This window comes from Macaca fascicularis, chromosome 12, assembly GCF_037993035.2.
Source record: "Macaca fascicularis isolate 582-1 chromosome 12, T2T-MFA8v1.1".
In the NCBI taxonomy this organism is placed as follows: Eukaryota; Metazoa; Chordata; class Mammalia; order Primates; family Cercopithecidae; genus Macaca; species Macaca fascicularis.
This window is the reverse complement of record NC_088386.1, coordinates 54,901,632-54,917,723: the sequence shown is the minus strand read 5'-3', so window position 1 is coordinate 54,917,723 and position 16,092 is coordinate 54,901,632. Positions and strand designations below refer to the sequence as shown.

Below are 16,092 nucleotides of genomic sequence, written 5' to 3'. Positions count from 1 at the left end.
TGATACCCAGGAAAACAGGTCTGGAGTGGACCTCCAGCAGACCTGCAGCAGAGGGGCCTGACTGTTAGAGAGAAAACTAACAAACAGAAAGACATAGCATCAATATCAACAAAAAGGACATCCACACAGAAACCCCATCCAAAGGTCAACAACATCAAAGACCAAAGGTAGATAAATCCACGAAGATGAGGAAAAACCAGCGCAAAAGGGCTGAAAATTCCAAAAACCAAAATAACTCTTCTCCTCCAAAGAATCACAACTCCTCGCCAGCAAGAGAACAAAACTGGATGGAGAAAGGAGTTTGACTAACTGACAGAAGTAGGCTTCAGAAGGTGGATAATAACAAACTCCTCCGAGCTAAAGTAGCATGTTGTAAACCAATGCAAGAAAGCTAAGAACCTTGAAAAAAGGTTAGAGGAACTGCTAACTAGAATAATCAGTTTATAGAAGAACATAAATGACCTGATGGAGCTGAAAAACACAGCACGAGAACTTCGTGAAGCATATGCAAGTATCAATAGCCAAATCAAGCAGAAGAAAGGATATCAGAGATTGAATCAGCGTAATGAAATAAAGCATGAAGACAAGATTAGAGAAAAAAGAATGAAAGGAAAGAACAAAGCCTCCAAGAAATATAGGACTATGTGGAAAGACTGAACCTATGTTTGATTGGTGTACCTGAAATTGACAAGGAGAATGGAACCAAGTTGGAAAACACTCTTCAAGATATTATCCAGGAGAATTTCCCCAAGCTATCAAGACAGGCCAACATTCAAATTTAGGAAATACAGAGAACACCACAAAGGTATTCCTCAAGAAAAGCAACCCCAAGACACATAATCGTCAGATTTACCAAGGTTGAAATGAAAGAAAAAATGTTAAGGGCAGCCAAAGAGAAAGGTCGGGTTACCCACAAAGGAAACCCCATCAGACTAACAGCAGATCTCTCTGCAGAAACCCTAGAAGCCAGAAGAGAGTGGGGGCCAATATTCAACATTGTTAAAGGAAAGAATTTTCAACCCAGAATTTCATATCCCGCCAAACTGAGCTTCATAAGCGAAGAAGAAATAAATCTTTTACAGACAAGCAAATGCTGAGAGATTTTGTTACCACCAGGCCTGCCTTACAAGAGCTCCTGAAGGAAGCACTAAACATGGAAAGGAATAACCGGTACCAGCCACTGCAAAAACATGCCAAATTGTACAGACCATCAACGCTATGAAGAAACTGCACCAACTAACGGGCAAAATAACCAGCTAGCATCATAATGACAGGATCAAGTTCACACATAACAATATTAACCTTAAATGTCAATTAAAGGCTGAATGCCCCAATTAAAGGACACAGGCTGGCAGATTGGATGAAGAGTCAAGACCCATTGGTGTGCTGTATTCAGGAGATCCAGCTCACAGGCAAAGACACACATAGGCTCAAAATAAAGGGATGGAGGAATATTTACCAAGCAAATGGAAAGAAAAAAAAAAAAGCAGGGGTTGCAATCCTAGTCTCTGAGAAAACAGACTTTAAACCAACAAAGATCAAAGGAGACAGAAAAGGACATTACATAATGGTAAAGGGATCAATGCAACAAGAAGAACTAACTATCCTAAATATATATGCACCCAGTACAGGAGCACCCAGATTCTATAGAGTTAGACTCCTACACAATAATGGTGGATGACTTTAACACCCACTGCCAATATTAGGTCAACAAAACAGAAAATTAACAAGGATATTCAGGACTTGAACTCAGCTCTGGACCAAGCAGAACTAATACACATCTACAGAACTCTCCATCCCAAATCAACAGAATATAGAGCCCTCTCAGCACCATGTCTCACTTATTCTACAGTTGACCACATAATTGGAAGTAAAACACTCCTCAGCAATTGCAAAAGAATAGAAATCATAACAGTCTCTCAGACCACAGTGCAATCAAATTAGAACTCAGGATTAAGAAACTCACTCAAAACCACACAACTGCATGGAAACGGACCAACCTGCTCCTGAATGAGTACTGGGTAAACAACGAAATGAAGGCAGAAATAAAGATGTTCCTTGAAACCAATGAGAACAAAGATACAATGTACCAGAATCTCTGGGACACAGCTAAAGCAGTGTTTAGAGGGAAATTTATAGCGCTAAATGCCCACAGAAGAAACTGGGAAAGATCTAAAATCAACACCTTGTCAGAAGACAAGAAATAACTAAAATCAGAATAGAACTGAAGGAGAGAGACAAAAAACGCTTCAAAAAAATCAATGAATCCAGGTGCTGGTTTTTTGAAAAGATCAACAAAATAGATAGACTCCTAGCCAGACTAATAAAAAATAGAGAGAATAGAATAGATGCAATAAAAAAATGATAAGGTGGATATCACCACCGATCCCACAGAAATACAGACTGCCATCAGAGAATACATCTCTATGCAAATAAACTAGAAATCTAGAAGAAATGGATAATTTCCTGGACACATGCACCCTCCCAAGACTAAACCAGGAAGAAGTCAAATCCCTGAATAGACCAATAACAAGTTCTGAAACTGAGGCAATAATTAATAGTCTACCAACCAAAGGAAGCCAGGACCAGATTAATTCACAGCCAAATTCTACCAGAGGTACAGAGAGGAACCGGTACCATTCCTTTTGAAACTATTCTAAACAATAGAAAAAGAGGGAATCCTCCCTAATTCGTTTTATGAGACCAGCATCATCCTCATACCAAAGCCTGGCAGAGACACACACACACACAAAAAAAGAATTTTAGACCAATATCCCTGATGAACATCAATGCAAAAATCCTCAATAAAATACTGGCACACCGAATCCAGCAGCACATCAAAAAGCTTATCCACCACAATCAAGTTGGCTTCATCCCTGGGATGCAAAGCTGGTTCAACATACACAAATCAATAAACGTAATCCATCACATAAACAGAAACAACGACAAAATCCACATGATTATCTCAATAGATGCAGAAAAGGCCTGTGATAAAATTCATCACCCCTTCATGCTAAAACCTCTCAATAAACTGGGTATTGATGGAACGTATTTCCAAATAATAAGAGCTATTTATTACAGACCCACAGCCAATATCATACCGAATGGGCTAAAGCTGGAAGCATTCCCTTTGAAAACCGGCACAAGACAAGGATGCCCTCTCTCACCACTCCTATGCAACATAGTGTTGGACGTTCTGGCCAGGGCAATCAGGCAAGAGAAAGAAATAAAGGGTATGCAAACAGGAAAAGAGAAAGTCAAATTGTCTCTCTTTTCAGATGACATGATTGTATATATCATCTCAGCCCAAAATCTCCTTAAGCTGATAAGTAACTTTAGCAAAGTCTCAGGATACAAAATCAATGTGCAAAAATCACAAGCATTTTTATATACCAACAGTAGACAAACAGAGAGCCAAATCATGAGTAAACTCCCATTCACAGCTGCTACAAAGAGAATAAAATACCTAGGAATACAACTTACCAAGGGATGTGAAGGACCTGTTCAAGGAGAACTATAAACCACTGCTCAAGGAAATAAGAGAGGACAGAAACAAATGGAAAAACATTCCATGCTCATGGCTAGGAAGAATCAGTCATGAAAATGGCTATAATGTCCAAAGTAATTTATAGATTTAATGCTATCCCCGTCAAGCTACCAATGACTTTCTTCACAGAATTAGAAAAAAAACTACTTTAAATTTCATATGGAACCGGAAAAGAGCTCGTATAGCCAATACTATCCCAAGCAAAAAGAACAAAGCCGGAGGCATCACACTACCTGACTTCAAACTATATACTACAAGGCTACAGTAACCAAAACAGTATTGTACTGGTACCACAACAGATATATAGACCAATGGAACAGAACAGAGGCCTCAGAAATAATGCCACACATCTACAACCACGTGATCTTTGACAAACCTGACAAAAACAAGCAATGGGGAAAGGATTTCCTCTTTAATAAATGGTGTTGGGAAAACTGGCTAGCTATATGCAGAAAACTGAAACTGGATCCCTTCCTTGCACCTTATGCAAAAATTAACTCAAGTTGCATGAAAGACTTAAATGTCAGACCTAAAACCATGAAAACCCTAGAAGAAAACCTAGGCAATACCAGTCAGAACATAGGAATGGGCAAAGACTTCATGACTAAAACACCAAAAGCAATGTCAACAAAAGCCAAAATTGACAAATGGGATCTAATTAAACTAAAGAGCTTCTGCACAGCAAAATAAACTATCATCAGCGTGAACAGGCAACCTACAGAATGGGAGAAAGGTTTTGCAATCTAGCCTTCTGACAAAGGGCTAATATCCAGAATCTACAAGGAACTGAAAAGAATGTACAAGAAAAAAAAAGAAAAGAAAAAAAATAAAAAACATCAAAATGTGAGTGAAGGATATGAACAGACACTTCTCAAAAGAAGACATTGATGCAACCAACAAACATATGAAAAAAAACTCATCATCTCTGGTCATTAGAGAAATGTAAATCAAAACCACAATGAGATACCATCTCATGCCAGTTAGAATGGCAATCATTAAAAAGTGAGGAAACAGCAGATGCTGAAGAGGATGTGGAGAAATAGGAACGCTTTTATTTATGCTGTTGGGAGTGTAAATTAGTTCCACCATTGTGGAAGACAGTATGGCAATTCCTCAAGGATCTGGAACCAGAAATACCATTTGACCCAGCAATTCCATTAGTGGGTGTATACCCAAAGGATTATAAATCATTCTACTATTGTGTCCAGAATTGGTGGATTCTTGGTCTCACTGACTTCAAGAACAAAGCCGCAGACCCTCGCGGTGAGTGTTACAGTTCTTAAAGATGGTGTGTCCGGAGTTTGTTCCTTCAGAGCGTTCAGATGTGTCTGGAGCTTCTTTCTTTTGCTGGGTTCGTGGTCTCGCTGTCAGGAGTGAAGCTGCAAACCTTCGCGGTGAGTGTTACAGCTCATAAAGGCAGCGTGGACCCAAAGAGTGAGCAGCAGCAAGATTTATTGCAAAGAGTGAAAGAACAAAGCTTCCACAGTGTGGAAGGCGACCGGAGCAGGTTGTCACTGCTGGCTCTGGCTGCCTGCTTTTATTCCCTTATCTGACCCCACCCACATCCTACTGATTGGTCTATTTTACAGAGAGCTGATTGGTCCATTTTGACAGAGTGCTGAGCTAGACACAGAGTGCTGATTGTTGCATTTACAATCCTTGAGCTAGACACAGAGTGCTAGAGGGAAAAGTTCTCCAAGTCCCCACTAGGTTAGCTAGATACAGAGTTAGCTAGATACAGGTACCAGTTGGTGTATTTACAAACCCTGAGCTAGACACAGAGTGCTGATTGGTGCGTTTATAATCCTTGAGCTAGACACAGAGTGCTGATTGGTGTATTTACGATCCTCCAGCTAGACATAAAAGTTCTCCAAGTCCCCGTCAGGCTCAGGAGCCCAGCTGGCTTCACCCACTGGATCCTGCACCAGGGCTGCAGGCAGTGCTGCCTGCAAGTTGCCAGCCCTCCCTGAGCTCCTGAGCCCTTGTGGCACCTGTGGGGGAGGCTCAGGCCACACGGGCGCCCACCACTGCAAGGGGAGCTCAGACATGGCGGGCTACAGGTCCTGAGCCCTGCCCCGCGGGGAGGCAGCAAAGGCTACAGGAGAATTCGAGCACAGCCTCAGTGGACTGGCTCTGCTGGGGGACCTGGTGCACCCACTGCAGCTGCTGTCCCGGGTGCTAAGCCGCTCACTGCTCTGGGCTGCAGTGCTGGCCAGCCGCTCTGTGTGCGGGACCCGCCAAGCCTGTGCCCGCACCCGCCAGAACCCACAATGGCCCGGCAGGCACAGGGCGCAGCCCCTGTTCCCACCCTTGTCTCTCCCTCCACACCTCCCTGCAAGCAGAGGGAGGAGGTTCCAGCCTCAGCCAGCCCAGAGAGGGGCTCCCATGGTGCCCTGGCGGGCTGAAGGGCTCCTCAAGTGCTGCAAGAGTGGATGCGGAGGCTGAGGAGGTGCTGAGAGTGAGGACTGCTAGCACATTGTCACCTCTCACTATAAAGACACACACATACGTATATTTATTGTGGCACTATTCACAATAGCAAAGACTTGGAACCAACCCAAATGCCCATCGGTGATAGACTGGATAAAGAAAATGTGGAACATATACACCATGGAATACTATGCAGCCGTAAAAAAAGAACGATTTCATGTCCTTTGCAAGAACATGGATAAAACTGGAAACCATCATTCTCAGCAAACTAACACGGGAACAGAAAACCAAACACCACATGTTCTCACTCATAAGTGGGAGTTGAACAATGAGAACACATGGACACAGGGAGAGGAACATTACACACTGGGGGCTGTCCAGGGGTGGGGCGGCAAGGGAAGGGAGAGCATTAGGACAAATACCTAATGCATGCAGGGCTTAAAACCTAGATGATGTGTTGATAGGTACAACAAACCACCATGGCACATGTATACCTACGTGGCAAACCTGCATGTTCAGCACATGTATCCCAGAACTTAAAATTAAAAAAAAAAAAAGTATATGGTTATTAGATATCAAACCAGTGTGACAGACTGAATTGGCTTTTTGTTTTTAGAATTCTCATCACTTTGGACTGTTGGTTAATGTTTCAGTCAATTCAACTAAAGATAATAGAAATCACTGAAGTTATTTTAAGCAGAAAGAAATTTAATATAAGGAATTAGGTACTCAGAAAATTATTGAAGATCTGGCCCCTGGCCCCTATGAATGATTTCAATCCAGTGGTCATAAACCACTGACAGAACTCCAGGGCTGTTTTGCATTGCCTGCTGGATCTGAACTTGCCAAAAGGATACTTCATGTGCTACCATTTACTCAACTTAACAGTTTTTAATTCTTCCAAATACATCCCAATGGCAGAATCTAAATTACTTTCAGAACCCTGGCTGCAAGAGAGACTGGTAAATGTAGTTTTTAGCTGCCAGCTCCTGCATCATTGGAAGGCATGCTAAAAATAAGTTGAAACAAATCTTGAATTAACCAATTATCTACCTATTTAAACTCATCTGATTATAGCTCCTCTGCCATATCTCCCCAGCTCTGTATTGTAATAAACTTTCCTGATACATGTATATGAACTTTATTCCCATTTCAACTGCCCATTTCTTTAAAATCTATTTCAGTAGTGCATCTAGTAGCTTATGTGTATTTATTACAAATCTCCTTTGAAATCCTGTTCTATGTAAGAATATAAATTAAACAAAATAGAATAAATGCTCAACTCAAAGTGATATGGCTCTTAACTTTCACAGACAATAGCAAATATCTATTGGTTTTTTATTAAAGATTATAAAGGATTTTTTCAGTACTTCATTTCTTCTGTACTGTGTCATTAATTCTTCTTTATCTACTGGATCATGTTCATCAGTATAAAAGCATGCTGTTAGTCTCACCCATCCTAAAAAAGCAGTATGTACAAAAAAATCTTCTTTTTAGGGGGAGCCAGGGGGAGACAGAGTCTCGCTCTGTTTGGCTAGAGTGCCGTGGTGTGATCACACCTCACTGCAGTCTCAACCTCCGAGGCTCAGGCAACCTCTCAACCTCCGCCTCCTTAGTAGCTGGAACTACAGGCAAGCCCAGCTAATTTAATTTTTTTTTTTTTTTTTTTTTTTTTTTTTGTAGAGACTCACTCTGTTGCCCAGACTGGTCTCAAATTCCTAGGCTGAAGCGATCGTCTTATTTCAACCTCCCAAATTGCTGGGATTACACATGTGAGCCACTGCGCCTGGCCCGCAAACCATTTTTACATCCCAATACTCTTCTGGCTATTGCCCTATTTTCTGCCAGAACGTTCACAGCCCAACTTCTGAAAGGAGATAGTTACATATGCTTTCTTCTTGTCTTTCACACACGTCCCAACTCACACCAATGTCACCTTTCTATCCTCATCTCACTCAACCTCAGCAGAATTTGACATAGCTGATCACTCTCTTCTTGAAAATCTTTCCTTTTAGCTTCCATTATACCACTCATAGTTTTTCTCCAAATTTTTTTATACAACACCTTCTTAAGTTTTTTTTTTTCCCCCAGATTCCTGTACTCATAAATGTTGCATTTTCTAAGCCTTGATTCTGAGGCGTGTTATCTCTTGTCTTTTTGTTTAAATACACCTGTAGGAAGACTCTGCCCAGACTTTCTCTCTGAGCTCCTGAACATATACATTTTACATAGATATTTCATAGGCATCTCAAACTTAACAGATTTAACATATCCAAAAACCAAACTTTTGGTTTTTCTCCTAAAACCTGTTTCCTTCACATTCTCTATCATAAAATGATACCACAATTCATCCAGTAGCTTAAGCCATAAAGATAGTGATCTCTGGATTTATCTATTTCTCTTTCACCCTCACATCTAAAGTCTGTTGATTCTACCTTCAAAATAAAGCTTGAGTCTCTACACTTCTTTCTGTCTCCACTACCACTACCCTAGTCTACTCTGAAATTTCTCATCTACATCATTGCAGTTCTTTCTAACTGGCTTCCCCACTTCTATGCTTGCCCTGCTTTTATCTGTTCCTCTCAGAACAGAGTGAAGCTGCATATGCAAACCCTCCTTTTAGTTTCTTTATTTTGGTGTGATTTATGTACAATATAATTCACCATTTTAAATGTATACTTTAATGAATTTTGACAAGTGTATATACTCATGTAACCTCCAGGCTGTAGGACAATTTTATTACTCCAGGAAGTTGCCTTGTATCTTTTTGAAGTTAAATTCCTCCCTCCATCCCCACCCTGGCAATTACTGAGACAGTTCCCTTCTATTCATTCTTTGCTGAGAGTTTTTTATTATGAATTGGTATTAAATATTGTCACATGCATTTTCTGCACTTATTGAAATGATCATACGGCTTTTCCCTTTTAACTTGCTATTTTGGCAGATTACATTGATTAGTTTTTTATAGTTAAGCCAATCTTGCATTTCAAGGATTAATCCCACTTGGTAATGATGGGTTATCCCTTCAAAATACTGTTGGTCATGCTTGAAGCAAGTCTAGAAATAAAGCACTGTTGAATTTGATTTGCTAAAATTTTCTTAAGGAATTTTGCACCTGTGTTCATGAGGGTTATTGGTCTATAGTTTTCTTGCAGTTAATTTGTTGGAAATGAGTGGGTAAGATTCCTGCCTCTCTTGTGTTTTTCAAAGAATATAGAATTGATATTATTTTTTCTCTAAATGTTTGGTAGAATTCACTGGTGAAACATCTGGGCCTGGAGAGCTTTGGTTGTTTAAGTTGTTGTTGTTGTTATTGTAAGATACTAAATCATGAGTTCGTCTTTTAAAATGTAGATATAGGCTGGGCGTGGTGGCTCACGCCTGTAATCCCAGCACTCTGGGAGGCTGAGGCAGGCAGATCACTTGAGGTCAGGAGTTCGAGACCAGCCTGGTCAACATGATGAAACCCTGTCTCTACCAAAAAATGTATTAAAAACTTAGCCAGGCATGGTGGCGGGCACCTGTAATCCCAGCTACTCGAGAGGCTGAGGCAGGGGAATCGCCTGAACCTGGGAGGTGGAGGTTGCATTGAGCCGAGATTGTGTCACTGCACTCCAGCCTGGGCGACAGAGCAAGACTGGGTCTCAAAAATAAATAAATAAATAAATAAATAAATAAATAAATAAATAAGTAAAAAATGTAGGTATAGAACAATTCAGGATATCTTTTTCTCCTTGAATGAGCTTTGGTTGGTGTCTTTCAAGGAATTTGTTCATTTCATCTACATCATTAAATGTATGGACCCAAAGTTGTTCCAGATATTACCTCATTCTTTTTATGTCTGTATAATTGCTAGAGATGTTTTTTCTTTCATCGTTGATATGCATAACTTATGTCTTTTTTTAGTGACTAGAGGTTTTTCAATTTTACCGATTTTTTTTAAGAACAAGCTTTTGGTTTCATTGAGTTTTCTCAATTTTCTGTTTTTTTTCTCTCATTAATTATTTCCTTGTGTTTTCCTATGGGTATTATTTTCTCTTCTTTTTCCTTCCTCTTTTTTTTTGAGACAGAGTCTTGAACTATCACCTGGGCTGAGTGCAATGGCGCAATCTCAGCTCACTGCAACCTCTGCCTCCCGGGTTCAAGTGATTCTCCTGCCTCAGCTTCCCGAATAGATGCAATTACAGGCACCCACCGCCACCACGCCCAGCTAATTTTTTTAATTTTTAGTAGAGATGAGGGTTTCACTATGTTGGCCATGCTGGTCTTGAACTCCTGACCTTGTGAACCACCCGCCTTGGCCTCCCAAAGTGTTGGGATTACAGGCGTGAGCCACAGCACCAGGCCTTTTCTTGTTTTCTAGAGGGAAGCTTAAATTGTTTCTTTAGCACCTTTGTCCTTTTCTTATATATGTATTTAATGCAATGAATTTCCCTTGTAATTGCTGCTGTAGCTGCAGCACATAAGTTTTATGTGTCATTTTCTTACCATTCCAGTAAAAATATTTTCTAGTTTCCTGTGTTAATTCTTCTTTGGCTGATGGGGAGTTTAGAAGTCATTAACATTTAGTCTTTAAAATCGATATCCATTTTAGTTTTACTGTGGTTAGAAAATGTACTGATAATATTTGTGCTATGATTCTTTTGACTTCCTACTTCTGCTTTTTCGTAGTAGACTCCTCTGGGTCTCCTCTGTACCTGTGAAAATTCTTGATTGGCAAAGTATTTAGGCAGAGATGGGTCTCCTTTCCTCTGTGTTTCTTTATTGGGTTTTGTTTTTGCTGTTGGTGGTGGTGGATTTTTTTTTTTCTTCTAAGATTACCCCCTAATCTCCAGTTGCTCTGCCAGCTTGGGGCTCAGTGCTGTGACACTTCATACTTCCTACTGCCTGAGATAATCATGATGAGGGAGTGCACTTAATAAATAAATACATCAAACCCAACAGATCTGCTGTATATAGCTCTGCTTTTCAAGAGTAGATTTATCTTCATTCTCTGCCAGCTAGTTTGTGCTGACCCTGGAGTCCTTTTTCATTCATCCACCGTATACTTGCAGCTAGGCATTTGGATATTAATTAAATTGAATTTGGGTCTCATACTTTCTGTGGTTTGCTCACTACCAAGATTTCCCCTTTACATCTCAAGATGCTGCCTTAGTTCTGAATTCTGACCTCTTGCACCTTTAGTTGATAAGCCTGCTGTTTTTTATATTTGACCATCATCTGTACTTACAACTATGTGGTTTAGGCAGCATTATCAGACCAGAAAGCTACAAAGTCGTACTTTTTACTTCTTGTTAACCATTTTTCCAGACTAAACTCTCCTCTGCCTTCCTTCTGCTTTTGGATGCTTTCCAGTATCTTCAGGGTTTTTTTTTTTTTTTTTTTTAGCCCAATTTTAGTAATTATCCTCTGTAGAGGATTCATATGACCACCTCACTCCTCCACCATTACCAGCAGTTGTCTCCGAAGCCAAAATAAATCACTTACTTTAAAAACATTTTTTACCTAAGACACTACAGATGTGTGGCATGTGATCCAACCTAGCCAATCCAAATATCATCTTTCCTAGACAAGAATGATTGGTTAAGGAATAGACACAACATAAGTCAATTAATCAAAGCAAAGAGATTCCATTCTGGGATTTTTCTTGGTGCTGGGGGAGGAAAAATACCTCCCCTTGCACTGGCACCTGCAGCTTCCTGCTCCAGAAACCTGGGAGGAAAGGCCCATCTGAGGAGGTAGAACCAGAAGAGGAGAAATTAGGTCTTGGTAAAACGTTCAGTCTAGCTTCTTCATCTATAAAATGAGCCTTTCCCAAAAGCTTTTGAGTTATGTGAGTCATTAGATTAACTTTTTCACCTAGCCATATCGAGCTGGATGTTTTGTACTTACAATTTAATTTTTACATAAGGCTCTACACTCTCCATGACCTAATCTTGCCTGCCTTCTCAAATTTATTTGGTACTGTTCTCATTCTGAACCCTTATCTTTCAGCCTCCCTGACCTTTTACTTCTTCAGATACAAAACATTATTTCCCAACTCAGAATTTCAAATATGCTCTCCCTCTGTCTGGAAGATCTTCATAAAGCTGATTCTTCCTCATGCTTTGTCTCAGGTTAGATGTCCTGAGATATTATAATAATTAATTTGATGTGTCCACTTGACTAGCTCATGGGTGCTCAGGTTAAACATTATTTCTGGGTGTGTCTGTAAGGGTGTTTAGCAGTTGAATCAGTAGAGTGAGTAGAGCACATTGTCCTCCCCAGTGCAGTGTGGGCATCATCTAATCCATTGAGGACCTGCAGAGAAGAAAAAAAAAAGGAGGAAGAGAGAAGTAGTTCTATTTGCCTGACTGATTGATCTAGGACATCAGTCTTCTCCCATGGCTGGGACTTACACCATCAGCCCTTTGGTTCTCAGAATTATACCACCGGCTTTCCTGGGTCAGCCTCCATAATCTCAATTCCTTATAATCATATGTAATAAATCATATGTAAAAAACAGAACCTGTTGGTTCTGTTTTCTAAAGAATCTTGACTAATACAGACCTTAATTAGACCTCTAATTATAGTGTCTAGGTAATTGCTGCACCTATAATTTCTTCCATAGCACTCTTCACAATTTATAATTAGACATTTGGTGGTGTTTTACTTTTTTGTCAATTCTTCTACATTTAAAGAGCAAGGACTTTATCCATTTTACCAATATGTATCCAGTCAGTGCCTGGCACAAAATATATAATAATAAGAAACAATTATTGAAGAAAGGAAGGGAAGGAGAGATGAATTTACAGGACTAAGACTTAAAACTTAAATGATAATTAACTCTGATTAATAAGTTTTCTGAGCTGTGCTGTGCATTGCTCTGGTAATATCAAGTAACTATGCAGATTTTAGTTAAGGGTGGGCATCATAAGCTACAGGATAAGGAATTTAAAAGATCAGTTTAGATTACTGAAGAGGCAATGTATGAAAAACAAACCTGAGGCCGGGCGCAGTGGCTCAGCCTGTAATCCCAGCACTTTGGGAGGCTGACGTGGGCAGATCATGAGGTCAGGAGATCGAGACCGTCCTGGCTAACATCATGAAACTCCATCTCTACTAAAAATACAAAAAATTAGCCGGGCGTGGTGGCAGGTGCCTGTAGTCCCAGCTACTCAGGAGGCTGAGGCAGGAGAATGGCATGAACCCAGGAAGCGGAGCTTGCAGTGAGCCGAGATTGCACCACTGCACTCCAGCCTGGGTGACAAAGCAAGACTCCATCTCAAAAAAAAAAAAAAAAAAAAAAAAACCTGGAAGTCAAAAGTTTTGGTTTAACTAGAACTTAACAGACAGCCAAGACTTAAGTTTATACTTAGTAGGGAATCATCAGGGAATGAGACAGGCCTGTCCTTGGTGGTTTGTGGATAAAGCCAAAGTTTCTTTGAGTATTTATGTTATACTCTGAACTATTACAACATGATTTTCTTTTTTAGTTGATGTGTTAATGTTGTAGGCATCTATAAATCCTAAATAAAGCCTCTTGAATTTTCTTTCTTTTCTTTTCTTTTCTTTTTTTTTTTTTTGAGACAGGGTCTCACTCTGTTGTCCAGGCTGGAGTGCAGTAGTGTGATCTCAGCTCACTGCAACCTCCGCCTCCTGGGTTCAAGTGATTCTCTCACCTCAGCCTCCCAAGTAGCTGGGTGCGTGCCACCATGCCTGAATAATTTTTGCATTTTTGGTAGAGACAGGGTTTCACCATGTTGGCCAGGTTGGTCTTGAACTCCTGACCTCAAATGATCCGCCCACCTCGGCCTCCCAAAATAATGGGATTACAGGCGTAAGCCATCGCGCCTGTTCAGGCTGTTGAATTTTCAACTGTCTAGCCTTTTTTTGCAGTGGGGTTTATTTAATGAAAGATGTGATCACAAATATTTTTGGACTATTACTTTACTTCACTTTTTAGTAGAACTTTGTAGTTTTAATTTGGGATTTTAGTAGTAGGTTACTTGAGAAAGGTAATGTGTTCAAGTCAATTAAGTTCTCTTAAAAATATAAAGAAAATGTTATAGGTTAAATTGTATCCTCCCCCTCAAAAGACATAGGTTAGAGTCCTAATCCCTTAGTACTTCAGAATGTGACTTTACTTGGTTATAGATACCTTACAGAGCTAATCAAGTTAAAATGAAATCATTAGGTTGGGCCCTAATCCAATACATATCCAGTATTTCTATCAAAGGAGCAATGTAGACACAGAGACATGCACAGCAAGAAGCACATGTGAAGACACAGGAAGAATACCCAAGGTTATAAGAAACTAGGAGAGAATCATGGAACCCATCTTTCCTAGTGCCTTCAGAAGGAACATGGCCTTATTGACACCTTGATTTCAGACTTCTAACCTCCAGCACCATGAGACAATACATTTCTGTTGTTCTAAGTCACACAGTTGTGGTACTTTGTTATGGCAGCTCTAGCAAATTAATACACCCAGTCTATACTTTCAAAGCTAATTGTAATAATTTATGTTCATTATGGGAAAACTAAGACTTTCTTATTTGTTGAAACATAAGATGAACAAGATTTAGAATAAGGTAAGTAAAGTAAAACAAGAATTATATTATTTTTAGTTTTTTCTGTTTCCTTACTAGAAGTACGGCTATATTTGAATATAGAAACGTATATAAAATATTCCGTATTTTTAGCGTTTTAATCTATGAACTCTAATTTTTTTCATTAGATCCAACAAAAATTATCACAAAAGAGGAACTGTCCTTATCTTTTAAGAATAGTCATTTGCCTGAGTATTGATGCATCATTTCTTGAACAAGGCTTGTTCGGCATGTTTGATGTTATTAAATGGCAGCTTTTGTTCCCAAAGTTAACACGGCTCCCAGTGACTTGTTTTCTAATAAAAATGCTGTTTTAGAAGAAAATGGTAATTTTACAGTGGCAAATCCTAGCAGATACCAGCTTAACCAAGTGATCAAAGTTAATGTCACCAGCACTACATAGTAACATTATGGGCCCTAGATATATTGCTCTGAGAAGGGCACATTGACCATCTTTCTAATAATGCATCACCTCTTCTAATCATGAGAACACATCAGACAAACTCAATCAGAGGGACATCTTACAAAATACCTCTGACCAGTACACTTCAGTGTATTATAGTCATACCAAACAAGACTGAGGAAATATCACAGACTACAAAATTAGGGAAACACAACACCTAAATGTAATATGAGATGCTGGACTGGATCTTGGGATAGAGAAGTAACATTGGTGGGAAAACTGATTAAATCTGAATAAATTCTTTATTCTAATTAGTTAATCAAAGTTAATTTCTTAGTTTGGAAAGTTGTTCTTTAGTCACGTAAGATGTTAACATGAGGAGAAGTAAAGTTGGACAGAGAGTATATAGGAACTCTGTGTACTATTTTTGCAACTCTTGTGAGTCAAAATAATCTCAAAATAACTGCTTAAAAATAAAAATAGGCTGGGCACAGTGGCTCACACCTGTAATCCCAGTACTTTGGGAGGCCAAGGCGGGCAGATCACGAGGTCAGGAGTTCAAGACCGGACTGGTCAACGTGGTGAAACCCTGTCTCTACTAAAAATGCAAAAATTAGCTAGGCGTGGTGGTGGGCGCCTGTAATCCCAGCTCCTCGGGAGGCTGAGGCAGGAGAATTGTTTGAAAACGGGAGGTGGAGGTTGCAGTGAGCCGAGATCGCACCATTGCACTCCAGCCTGGGTGACAGGGTGAGACTATGTCTCAAAAATAAAAATAAAACCCAATCTGAATAGACATTTCTCAAAAGACATACAAATGGCCAGCAGATATATGAAAAAACGCTCAACATCACTAATCGTTAGGGAGATGCAAATTAAAATCACAATAAGATATCATCTCACACCTGTCAGATTGGCTTTTATCAAATAGACAAAAGACAAGTATTGGCAAGGATGTGGAGAAAAGGGAACCCTTGTACACTGTTAATGGGGATGTAAATTAGTACAGCCTTTATAGAAAATAGTATGGAAGTTCCTCAAAAAACTAAAAATAGAATTACTGTATGATCCAGCCATCCTGTTTGTGGGATTTACCCAAAGGACTTGAAAACAGTTTGTCAAAG

General features: G+C 39.8%; 1 protein-coding gene across 50 annotated transcripts in view; it reads left to right on the top strand.

Moving 5' to 3' along the window:
* Positions 1 to 16,092, top strand: part of BAZ2B (bromodomain adjacent to zinc finger domain 2B) — a 412,036-nt gene that overhangs the window by 240,899 nt on the left and 155,045 nt on the right. The gene's annotated exons all lie outside the window — the stretch shown is intronic.